This window comes from Macrobrachium nipponense, chromosome 38 (assembly GCF_015104395.2).
Source record: "Macrobrachium nipponense isolate FS-2020 chromosome 38, ASM1510439v2, whole genome shotgun sequence".
NCBI lineage: Eukaryota > Metazoa > Arthropoda > Malacostraca > Decapoda > Palaemonidae > Macrobrachium > Macrobrachium nipponense.
This window is the reverse complement of record NC_061098.1, coordinates 5540004-5553553: the sequence shown is the minus strand read 5'-3', so window position 1 is coordinate 5553553 and position 13550 is coordinate 5540004.

Below are 13550 nucleotides of genomic sequence, written 5' to 3'. Positions count from 1 at the left end.
ACACTCGGGATCTCTCGCAAACGAGAGACTGAGCCGGAACCTGGCGTAGCGGCATCGCCGCTAGCACCAGGCGAGGAAGTACCAGAGCTAACCGATACTCCTCTGGTGCCCCGTCTATCTCTCCTTACGGAAGGGGAGACTGGGCCCCGCTCCCGAAGGAGCAGGAGGACCAGCAGAAGGAACCCCCCGTCCCACCGGGGTGGGACGGGCCCTTAGAAGTTCCCGAATGGGAGACTTCTTAGGGGGGGAAGGCAGCCTTCTTCTTCTTCGGCTTATGGGCCTTAGAAGTCGAAGGGGAAGAGGCAGCAGCAGACGATGAAGACGAAGATGACAGCTTCCTCTTCTTCCTCTTCCTCGTCAGCTCACGCAGGACAGTCGTCAGGTCCTCCATCCAGGCCGGAGCCGGGGCTATTGCCGAAGCAACACGGCCCGACTGCACCTGTCCGGAAGGACCTGGGACTGGGGAAAGACACACCGTGGGCAGGACCAGCATGGACAGGCTCAGGAACCAGGAGCGACAGGAACAGCAACCAGCTCAGGAGCGGCAGGAACGGCCAAGGAACAGCAGCAGCGGTAGACCCAGAAGCAGCCAAGCCAACAGCGGGAATCACATCAGCAGCGGGAATCACATCAGCGGCAGGTACGGCAGGCCCAGCGATCGCCTCGTAGAATCATCGGCAGCCAGCGGGAACCTGGGTACTGGCGGCCGGTACTGGCGGCCGGTCCGGTGCGAGCTGCTGGAAACAGCGGAAGTCTGGGGCAGGCAACACGAAGAAAACAGGCGGCGGCGGCAACCCCCCTTGGTACGGCGGCGGCCCTAGTAGCGGCAGACGGCGTCACCGACACAGCATGGGGAGTGTAGACCAGGCGGGGGGGGAGCAGCATAAGCGGCCGTGGTAATAGTGGAGACCGCCCCAGACCTCGCTAGACGCTGCAGCAGCCCGTGGATGCTAAGCACGCCCTGCCGCCGCGGTGGTCCATACCTGTCCAAGGTCGTCTCCCACGGATGTAGCACCTGCGGTAGCATAGTACATTAGTAAGAGGGGTTCCCTCACGCACGGGGGAAGACATGCCCCACCCCGAAGAACGCAAGGAAGACCCCAAATACAAAATACAACGAGGAAGCTGAGCGGGGGGCAGGAAGGAAGACGAAGAATCGGATACCAAGGGAGTCGCGGGAGAGCTTTCCGACGACTTCCTGGCAGACCTTCGCTTCCCCTACCCCCGCACAGCAGTTAAAAGTAATATGAAAATGAAACAGAATACTGCACTTGCAATTTCACTTTCACAGAAAATAATCGTAAGGATCAATTCCCGGGTAAGAGTGAAAATTGATCCAAATTAAATTTTATGCAAATAACTAAATGAAAATGAAAAGAATACTGCAATTGCGAATCCACTTTCATTGCATTTTATCATACCAAATAAAAGGCTCGTGCCGAGCGCAATCACGCTCTCGGTAACGAACGCACAGGGCAAAATATAATGAAAAAAGTACTTACATTTTTCAATTACACACTTACGCCCAAAATACATGACTCGGCGCGAGCGCGCCCGCCCTCGGCACCGAGACATAATTCAAGTGTTCAATTCATGAAAAGAGAGGAAATCGCCACATCTACGGCGATAGCTCCATGTTGGTTCATAATTAAGTAATGAAAATGAAAACAGTGTACTTACAGTTTCATTTTCAAGTCAAACAAACCATTAGTAGAAAACACAATATAAACAAAGCATACGACGATGAAGCGGGCAGAGAGCGATGACGAACACGTCCTTCACACCCGCGGCCGAAAGCAAAAGTGATTTGTTTACCTCCCAGTCGCGCGGTGCGCGACTGTTTGACAAGCAGTTAACTACCGTTCTCCCCTTGTTCGAAGCTTACGACCGTTCCAGCTGCCGCTAGCTACTTCCTATTGTTAAAGGACCGATGGTTTGTATTACGTATCGGAACAAAGACTAACATATACACTGTTCAATAGGAAAAGTAATTAAACATTAAGTATGTTTAATTACTTTTCCAGCCCCCATAGCATACATACATACATGTGGTACTACGTATGTAAACATTTTAACCTAGAATAACAAAAAATAAAGCAGAGGTTATTATAACAAGGTATAGTACTGTAATTGTCTGAATCATTGCTCATGGGCAGAAGGGATGAAATAGATAGTCAAAGTACTGCAGTACTTTACATGTTCTCCCAAAATTCCTATCTATATTTTTTTTCCTTGTTTCCAATCCTTTAAAATATTGTGGGTTGCTGGAATGCAAATTTCCACCTCCATACTAACTGCAGAAGAAATGCTTATTGAGGAAGACCCTAAAGAAGCAGTGCACTGGAGAACATCTGACACTTTATGGAAGGTGAAAAGCACACTTGGTGAGACAGTGATTGGGAGTCTGCAGTACTTCACTGGAGCCATCCTAAATATGTGTGATGGATGAAGGAATCAGCAGCAGACATTGGAGTATTGGACACTACCAAAGTGCAGTGCTTATTAAAAAAGTTGGTAAATTGGAGGATAAATGCCAGTGGGATGTGGCGACTCCAAGGCAGAAGCACAGGTAGTAAAAGAAAGAACCTGACTCAACAAATCAGAACTAGTAAGGCAAATGAAGCAATACTGTTGAACATCACTGAATAGCAACATGACCTGGAACCCACATTGAAGCATCAATGTTACGGGGAGCAGGAGCAATGACGGCACCATACAAGGTAGAAATTATTCCCAATTACTTTTACCATGAATAGGGTAGCTAATTGCAAGGCAGGTTTTGGGGTAGCTTTGCAATTTTATAAATCATCTTGGACTTATTAGTGCAATTAAAAGAAAGGCTGTATTTCACAAAGACTGAATACAATATACCCAAGGATTACAATGTAGTAGGACAAATTTGCTAAAGGTCATTAACAGAAAGTGTTCAATGACAGAAAAATCTCTTATATTTTCCTATATTTGGTGGATTTGAAATTACAAGTGTCTCAATAAATGCTTGTCCCACTTGCAAGTTAATCTTTATCTTTTCAAGGAATTCCAACTTATCTTTTTATTTTTTTTTTGTTCACATAAAGGCCAGCACTGAGAGTGCTGATTAATTAGCTCAGTGGTCTAGCAAAACTATTTTATAAAAATAATGTTCACATTAAGCAACTTTCATTGTATAACATGTCCCCCTTTCTGTAACAAAACTTGGTTTGCAATGGCCACTGCCCCCTTAATAGCTGACAATCACTATTCTACACTTCAAAAGCTTTAAAAATATCTATTTTCTGTACCTTTGGCAGATAAAAGCATGTGTAATATGATAAGGCTAATAACTTTTATGGCTACACAATTCAACATAATACTAGTATACCCTTAAACATATCACAAATTAACCCTCTTGAGATGTTTAAAACATACTGTAAAAATCATTCACAAGCAATAAAAGAAAAACATTGTTGTGTCCATAGCCAGTCTCTGTGTGCATTGCTATGGACAATCTTAGGACCACCATAAAGTCAAAGGGTTGCAATAGTACTGTTGTTTAAGATCAAAGTTCATGTTCATGACTAAATTTAATTACCTTTGTCACAGTCTTAAAAGCATACCTTTCCCTGTGCAAACCCTTAAGTATATCTTCAGAACTGTAAGTTCAAACAAAAAGATGCAATGTATATTTGGAGAAGAATATTACTTGAAAAGTATTCTTATGTAGTGCACAGTATAATTGAGCTCTACATAACTTTTGTGCTAACCCCACACCACTCAATGCAGTGTTGTAGAACTAATTACAAAAAATTAATATTTACAAAATATTCCCAGTATATGAAACCATTTAACTGTGCAGTTGGAATGATAATAATATTGTATATGAATTAAATGTATATCACTTCTCAACAAAGGAATATATCAAATTTCTTCTTGTGGTTCTTGGTCAATCCTTATATACTATGAATATCCCTGAGTATTTGCAGGTTTGCTTTTTCTCCAGTAATATGTAGTATAATAGTTCATAAAATGTAATAAAATCTATGGTCAAATTGATTGAGCAATAACTCATACTACCATTAACATAACTACTCAAGACCAATTTAGACTAAAGGACTACAGGTTACATGAAGCTGATTAATTATGATTACAACCATTCACATAATCCCAGAATCTACTTCCCACAAATACTACCAGAGACTAACTGTATATACTTTTCAAACCATTTTTAGATATGAAGGTATACTAAAGATACTTTGTAATTAAAAAGAGAGCAGCACTTGATATGCTGCTCATCAAGTATACCACATTCATGACTACACTCTCTGAATCAAATACTTCGTTCCTGATAAACCAACTTGATAGATTCTTGAAAAACCTACCATTCATCAAATTCTTTGTGGATGGAGTTATATTCAAACATTCTTCTTCTGTAAAACAGCTGGATGACATTCCTTCAGTAATTTGTGCAGTAAAATATCTGACACCTAAATAAAGAATCAGATTTGTAGCTAATAAAATGCCTGACATACCTGGATATGAGTTCACAAACAGTGAAACAACAAAATTCTGGACAACACCAGCTATTCCATAAATTACGATGAGCAAAATAAAACCAACATATACTTCTGTGACCATCTGAAAAAGAAAGTTATTTCAAATTAGTGGTTTGAGTTTCCATTTTATTCCACACATTTGAAGCATTTAAGTATCAAAAGTGCAAAATTAATTACCCTAGAATATGTACTATTTAATATTGTAGCATTATTGAAATTTACTGCTGTACCTGGTAGAGTACAACATAAAAGAAACAGTAATATTCATGCTAAATATTCTGTAGTTCATTACATATTCTATCTGCAATTTTTAGTTTTAGATTGTGACAGTTAAAAAATATACAAAATAATGACTTCATACAATATTGTTAAGTGCTGTTTTATTAAGTTAAAAAAACACAAATAAAGCAATGAGAAGTTAAAGGAAAGATTACAGTTTTATTACACATTATTATGACCTTTTCATATACTAGTCATATTGGATAAATAATTGCTATAACTGGACGAAATCTTATTTTTAATCATATATCTGTTTGTATTTTAATGCAAGAGCAGATGGAACAAGCAATTTAATTTTTAATTACCCCTGTTATTACTGTATTACTATTATTCAAAATAAGGAAATATTCCTATAGAAGGTGCCTAGAAAAAAATTAAGTTTCAAGGCAAATTCCCACAGGATAAAATGTTAAAAATGAAAATAAAGGAAAGTCAACATGTAATATATTTCAATACCACAAAAGTATTTTCATACAAACCTATTACATAATTATGGATATGTGCCATATTGTGTTTTAAAACATTCTGTGTATTGATTAATAAACAACAGGCTCATTTTAAGGAAACTGTATGATAGACAGCAAGATTTGGGTATCTGGGAGGCATGTATGCAGTACATGATGAATGGGTTTGTTCTCTATTTTATGTTTTTTCATCATAATCCCATTAATCACATAGCAAATTTCATACTTAGATGAAAGGCTAAGATGGTAGGTCAAAAGGGACAGTCCAACACCATGGAATTTGAAGCAAGGTGCTCATTTCAGGTATATGTCTTCTGTATGAAAAAACCAGAATGCAAACTCTCCTGACTACATCTTTCGGCAGTGCCAAGAATGAACAGTGAAGATGCGAATGAATTTGTAACCTCTTTCTCCAATGGTAGCATGAAAAGATTCAAGATACTTCAGAAAGAGTTCAAAATCAACGAGTTTCTTCCTATACCAAATGGACATTGATCATATGGCAACAATATCCTTAAAGTAATTGATCCTTTGTTGTTAAAGCCTCATAGCTCCATGAGAAGCAAGCACTACTGTTCTTGTAGGAGATGGAATACAAGGAAGGATACAGTGGCATACCTTGATGGTGTCTGCTCCATACTATATACATCCAGGAAGGATACAATACTGTTATTGCTTTTTTCACAAAAGAAAAAGCAGAACTCTCCAAAGGTCCAGTGTAATATTTTAAGATCTTTTCCCATGTCCCCACTCAGAAAGATATCTATATACTAGTGGTAAGGGAAGAGGGATCCTGTTACAAATGTTTTCTTACATAATGCCCGTGCAGACATTGGCAAATAGGAACCCTAATTGCAATCCCACCGCCACTCTGTATAAATAGTTATAGTGCAGATGTCTTCTCTGGAGGTTGAAGACGCCTACTTGGTGTATGGGCTCTAGCAGGGTTTCAGGGATGTGTATGAGCGATTATTTCTTTACACATCCTAGGAACATCTTTGAAGGCACTGCTAGAGGCATTAACCATGAAGGTCCCCTTCATCACCCAAAGAGGACATCTATATTTCAAAAGAGTAATGGTTGTAATATCCACTGGGTTCACCATTATGGGGCTACAGTTTCCAATTTTGCCACAGGTGTTCAGTTTATAAGAACAGCCTGTATAAAAGTACTAAACCTGCAGCTTTAGATCAAAAACTAATTTTAAATGTATATGCAAATGGAATTAACAACTTTATACAATGTACCAAAAATAATTATTAGGTTGAACCTGCAGATGAGTGAAGAGTAAGTGGTCAATGCACAAATTCTTTAATATCGTAACTTCCCTTATCACAAATTATAGCCAGGCTTTTCTTCTCATACCCTGGATGCCTTTAAAAATGTGCATTATTACCTAATTCATCCTCTTAATTATACCGAGTGTTAACCCACAATATATAGTAAAAGTGGCAATGATTCTTCATGCAGTAGGTAGGTTACTACCCATGAGACTCGACAGCAAATATGATCAAAATCTATAGAGAAATGCTGGAGTAGAGACAACTTACCCCTTGAATGAATTCTAATGTAACCTATATAAATTAAAACTATAAAAATAATTACCAGTAATAGAAAAAATAAAGAAAGCACAGCAGCCGAGACATAGACAATTTTCCGACAATTATAAAAGGACTGTAATGGAGGAACAAGTACTACTTGTTGAACAATCAGTACTGTAGCTGTCACCAGTCCAATAGTATTTTGATTTCCAACCCTCCTCAGTAAATCTGAAAGAGCAAGGAACAGCTTCAGTATTCATGTTGCAATTACTCGTTCAAAACTCCTAATATCCCTTCTTAGACTTGACTGAACAGCCCCTACAAACTAGTTTACTTCCTAAAATTATACAGCAACATTAAAATGACAGCAGAGTTAAGAGCATGTACATATAAATATATACAAAATATCTGTACAGTAAATTTACACCAACATCAGAATCATGTTCACAGCAAGTATATTTTAATGGCCAGTAACATTTTATACTGAGGACACATACATGGTGTCCCATACAAAATAAAGATTAAACTCCATAATATAAAATATGATATTGTAATGATACAATTAAGTTTGTTCATACTTACCTGGCAGATATATATATAGCTGTATTTTTCCGAATCCGACAGAAATTTAAACACTTACGACACACGCAGTGGGAGTCAGGTGGTTAGTACCCATTCCCGCCGCTGGGAGGCGGGTATCAGGAATCATTCCCATTTTCTATTCATAATTTTTATTTCCACTGTCTCCTGAGGGGAGGTGGGTGGGTACTTGATTATATATATCTGCCAGGTAAGTATGAACAAACTTAATTGTATCATTACAATATCATTTTGTTCATGAAACTTACCTGTCAGATATATATATAGCTGAATCCCACCTTTGGTGGTGGGAGTAGACAGAATAGAAGATTTTTGGAAACATATATATGCAGATAATTGATATCTTGATTCCTTACCTGTTAGCATAGCTGACTTCGTGGTTACTGCCGCGTAAGTCTGCTTGTGCTACTAGAGTTGCCAGCAAGGTAGAGACCTATAAAGCTGGTGCACTCCAGATGATCTGTCAACAGGGGCGAGACCACGACGTGACTAGACCATTGACCATACAAATGAGGGCAACGAAGTAAAACCAAACCACCTGGCAGTAGCCTACCAAAAGTATCCCACATAGACTAAGCTAATGGAAGGGAGATCCGCCGCAGGCGGTCAACCCCACAACCATAACACAAGTTAAAAACTCCCCTAAACCATTAAAGGATAGGATGAGCGCTACCTCCTGCCACCCAAAACAGTGTCTGCAGCGACGTATGGTCCGAGCGAGTAACAATTTTCGTATGTTGCTTTCACCTCCCGCAGGTAGTGTGTGAAGCGAACACCCGAATTGCTTCGCCAATAAGTGGCGCCCAAAATATCTTTGATTGCCATATTTTTGTGAAAAGCCACCGAAGTAGCAATAGCCCTCAACTCGTGGGCTTTCACTTTCAGAAGCTCCATGTCACTTTCACTACACTTTTCATGGGCTTCCTTAACCGTACTTCTTAAGAAGAACGCCAGTGCATTCTTCGACATCGGAAGATCTGGTTTTTTCACAGAGCACCACAAGTTCTCCGAAGAACCTCTGCATGCTCTGGTTCTCTGCAAATAAAACTTGAGAGCCCTGACAGGACACGACACAGGACTCTCTCAGCTTCAGGTCCCACTAGCTCCGACAACCCTTTGATCTCGAACGTCCTCGGCCAAGGGTTGGAAGGGTTCTCGTTCTTTGCTAAGAACGTAGGACTTAAGGAACAAACTGCACTATGAGCCTTGAACCCAATATGCTTGCTTATGACTTGAATTTCGCTAACCCTCTTCGCCGTCGCCAGAGCGGTTAGGAAAATGGTCTTCTAGTAAGATTCCTAAGCGAGGCTAAATGGAGCGGTTCAAATTGACTCGACATGAGAAACTTAAGTACCACGTCTAAGTTCCACGATGGTACTTTCGGTTGGAGAACTTTCACAGTCTCAAATGATCTAATGAGATCATGAATGTCTCTATCATTCGCTAAGTCGAGTCCTCTATGCCTGAAGACCACAGAAAGCACGCTTCTGTAGCCTTTAATCGTGGGAACGGTCTAGTTTCGCTTCTTTCCTAAGGTGAAGAAGGAAATCTGCTATCTGGCTCACAGAGGTTGAGGTGGAGGAAATGCCCTTCCTTCTGCACCAACTTCTAAAGACAGCCCACTTTGATTGGTAAACTGCGATTGAGGAGGGCCTCCTTGCGGTGGCAATCGCCGTTGCCACAGGTCTTGAAAAATGACAATTTGTCCAAAATTGCATTTTTCCTAACTATACAAACCTGAGGTCCTTTTACAATAGGAAGGTACTAGCGGCAGCTGGATAGGTCGTAAGCTTTCGAACAAGGGGTTCGGTAGTTAACTGCTTGTCCGACAGGCGCGCGCGCAGCGACTGGGAGGTAAACAAATCACTTTTGCTTTTGGCCCAAGCAAAAACTGCAGAGTGAGGGTGGCATGAGGTGGGGCTATGTGTAAAAGGACCTCAGGTTTGTATAGTTAAGAAAAATGCAATTTTGGACAAATTGTCATTTGTTCTGACACGGCATACAAACCTTCGGTCCTTTTACAATAGGAAGACTCACTTCTTGGTGGGAGGAATCTGAGTCTTTTGTGAACAGACTGGTGTTCGCCCAACCTTGGAAGTCTCCCTGGTCGTAAGAGCGAGGGAGGGATCCAAGCCTCTGTCCGATTGATCGGGGTGTGCACCGCAGGATCAATGGTCAGACCTCTGGACCGAGTAACTAAGAGACGAGGCAAGCGTATCTCTTCGTACCAGCAATGTAAGAACTTGTTCCTGTACAGGAGCAAATATAAAGTCATGGGTTTGACTCTTGTAGGCATCCACTTCCCCCCCCCCTTGTAGGAGGAAGTGGTGGATATTCTGCTCCTATCCCTAGTGAAAGGGATAGGATGGGGCTCTGTCATATAGCTCACCTGCATCTCGTCCTCATCCAGCGTAGTGACGACCGTGGCCCTCTGCCCACAGGTAGAGGAGGAGGAAAAGATGGGAAGAGGGAGCCAGTCACTCACTCACTCACACATCCATCCACACAGTCACACCAGGACTCGATGCTGTTTCAGCCTGCGAGGGTCTGGGTTAGCTACACAACTTGTTGAGCAGCCACCACGGGTCCCAAGGAAAAGGTATCCAAGGACCTGTGGCAATATCCCGAAGGGTAGAAGGACGTAAAGGTGGTCTGGTTAGACCAGACCCCTGCCTTCAGAACCTGCGCCACGGAGAAGTTCTTATGAAACGCCAACGAGGGGCCAATACTTCTGACTTCGTGAGCTCTCGGACGGGACGTACGGATGTCGTCACTACCATCAGCCTCATACGCCCTCCTGATGACCTCACGCAGCCAGAATGAAAGAGTGTTCTTGGATACTTCTTTCTTGGTTACCCCGGTGCTAACGAAGAGGCGTCGACACTCAGGCCTGAGGTGTCGAGTTTTCTTCAGATCCGTATCATTATCGGTGAAGTCCATTAGGGAGGGAATCGTGAAGGACTCGAACCTGTCGTCAGGGATCGACGGTTTCTGAGTCTTCGCAACGAACAAGTTCGGGACGAAATCGAGCGTCACAGAGGAGATAGACCCCGTCTACGACACCAACCACAGAAGACGGCCCACTTCCCCTGGTACACAGCTGCAGAGGACTGACGGACGTTTCCAGCCATCTCTGTTGCTGCGCTACGAGAAAAGCCTCTCGTTCACAAGAGATGGTGGATAACAGCCAGCCGTGAAGTCGTAGGGACTGGACTGCTCGGTGGTACCGCTCGACGTGTGGCTGGGCGAGAAGGTTGTGCCAAGGGGGAATCTCTCTCGGTTCTCCTGCGAGAAGAGCCAGCAGGTCCGGATACCAAATGGCCTGTGGCCATTTGGGAGCCACCAGGATCATCCTGAGATTCGGGGTGACCAGTGCTCGACTGATCACCTTGCGAATCAGGCTGAACGGGGGAAAGGCATAGACGAAGAGGTTGTCCCACGGGTGTTGGAGAGCGTCCTCTGCAGCTGCCCATGGGTCCGGCACGGCTGAGAAGAAAACCTGAAGCTTTCTGTTGTGCCGGGTGCGAACAGATCCACGACTGGTTCGCCCCCACAGGTCGAAGAGCCTTTCCGCCACGTCCTGGTGTAGAGACCATTCGGTCCCTATCAACCTGATCGCCGACGGCACTGGAGCGTGTCTGCTACTACATTCCTCTTCCCTGGAATGTAGGCCGGGTGGCGACAGATCACGGGACTGGTCGCCCCCACAGGGCGAAGAGCCTTTCCGCCACGTCCTGGTGTTGCGAACCTTCGGTCCCCTTCATGATTCCCGACGGTTACCTGAAGCGTGTCTGTCTACCCAAAATTTCCTCTTCCCTGGAATGTAGCGTGCCGCAGCTCTATTGAGGGTGCCCTCGGCCCACTCGTGCACCTGCCGAGTCAACTGGTACAACGGGAGAGACACTAGGCCCCCCTGTTTGTTGACGTAGGCCACTACCGTGGTGTTGTCGCACATCAACACCACTGAGTGTCCCATCAAGCGGTCCCTGGAACTCTTGGAGCGCGAGAAACGCCGCCTTGAGTTCCAGTACATTGATGTGAAGGTGCTTGTCGTTCTCGTCCCACACTCCTGAAGTCAGCAACTCCTCCAGGTGTGCGCCCCATCCCTCGGTCGATGCGTCCTGAGAAACAGTTGCATGTCCGGGGGGGAGTGCGCAGAGGCACTCCTCTTAAGAGGTTCCTGTCGTCCAGCCACCAGGCTAGGTCCTGCCTCACCTCCGGTGTCAGTGACACTGGAAAAGCTTGGGGGATCCGTCGCCTGTGACCAACTCTCCTTTAGTCTCCACTGAAGAGACCGCAAGTGAAGACGCCCGTGAGGGACTAGCTTCTCGAGACGACAGGTGTCCGATCACGACTTGCCCATCACTGAGCTACCTGTTCCTGCCGAGACAGGAACTGGTTGGCTGCCTCCCTGAATCTGCTGATCCGCGGAGTCTGCGGGGAAGACTCGCCCTGCTACCGTGTCGATCAGCATACCCAGGTACTTCATCCTCTGCTTGGGCTCGAGATCAGACTTTTTCGAAGTTCACAACGATCCCCAGATCGCGACAGAACTCGAGCAGTCGATCCCTGTCCTGTAGCAACTGCGAGCGGGAGCTCGCCAGGACTAACCAATCGTCGAGATACCTCATCAGACGTATCCCGTGCGAATGGGCCCAGGCAGACACCAGAGTGAACACTCGCGTGAACACCTGTGGGGCGGTTGAGAGACCGAAGCAAAGTGCCCTGAACTGGTACACCGTCCCGTCGAGGATGAAGCGGAGGTACTTTCTGGAGGACTGATGAATGGGTATTTGGAAATACGCATCCTTCCAAGTCCCACGAAAGCATGAAATCGTTCTCCCTGATGGAGTCGAGCACGGAACGTGCCGTCTCCATCGTGAACCGGTCTGGCGAACAAACCGATTCAGAGGAGAGAGATCTCACCGGGCGCCAGCCTCCCGTTAGACTTTTTCCACCAGGAAGAGTCCGACTGTAAAAAGCCCGGTGACTGATCCGTGACGATTTCTACAGCTCTCTTGCTCAGCATGGTCTTGATCTCCTGTCTCAATGCTACGTCCTTCGATGACCCTGGGAACGTACGACTGCTGTTGGACCGGGTTGGATGTGAGGGGGGTGGCCGAGATTCGAAGGGAAGGGTAATAGATATCCCTCCTGAAGGACATCTACAATCCAGGTCTCGGCGCCGTAGCGCTGCCAAGTTGCCCAATGGCTGGCCAGGCACCCCCCCCACTTCCGGCAGCAGGTGAGGGGGAACGCCGTCCCTAGCGCTTCCCCCCTTTCTTCGACTTCTTCCCAGAGCCTCCTCGGGAGAAGGAGGGCTGGAGGAGGGCTGGTTACGGCTCCCCTTTGTAGAAGTCGAAGAAGACAGAGTCTTTCCCCGGTGACTTCGACGCGACTACCGTCTTAGCCACCCGTGGAAGCGCTAGCCGAGCTTTTTGGCTTGGCCGCAGTCCGAGGCTGCCCAGAAGCCTTCGAGACTGCCTGGTGAAACCAGACGGTCACTGTCGTCAGTGCGCCGTCTGTCCACCGCAGCGTCCACCATCTCTCCTGGGAAGAGAGACGTGGAACTCCGTAAAGGTCCGTTGCGGAGTCCAATGCCGCTTCACGCCCAGCCGCCCTGGAAACTCGAGTAAGGACAGCGTCCCTACGTCGGAGAACCAGGTTGGCCCACAGGTTCACCGTCTGGTGGGCAAGAAAGGAGATGGCTCTTCCCCCGATACTGGCAAAGTCTCCTAACGGCCGAGTCATCTTCGGGAGAAATTCCCCCGGAGTTGGCTGCGACCTTAGATACTGTGAGGGACCACAGATCTAACCAGGAGACGGCCTGGAAAGCTGCCATGGCAGTGGATTCCAGGCCGAGTGCCTCTTGCTGCGAGAACCATAGGTTCTCGGACAGGAGCTGCTGCAGAGACACACCCGGAGTCAGCCTGGCTAACTCCGGGTTCACCTGTTTGGGCGGCATCGGGTCCTCAGATGGCACGTAAAACCGCCGCGTGTCGCAGCAGAGGAGGTGGAAGCAGCTTGCTCGACCTGCCAGACTTTAGAGAACCGTCTTGCCCGGAGACAAGAGATTCTACCTGGTCCAGCACTGAGTCGGCAAGCTCAGAACCGCGGCAAACCCACCGTCGGTC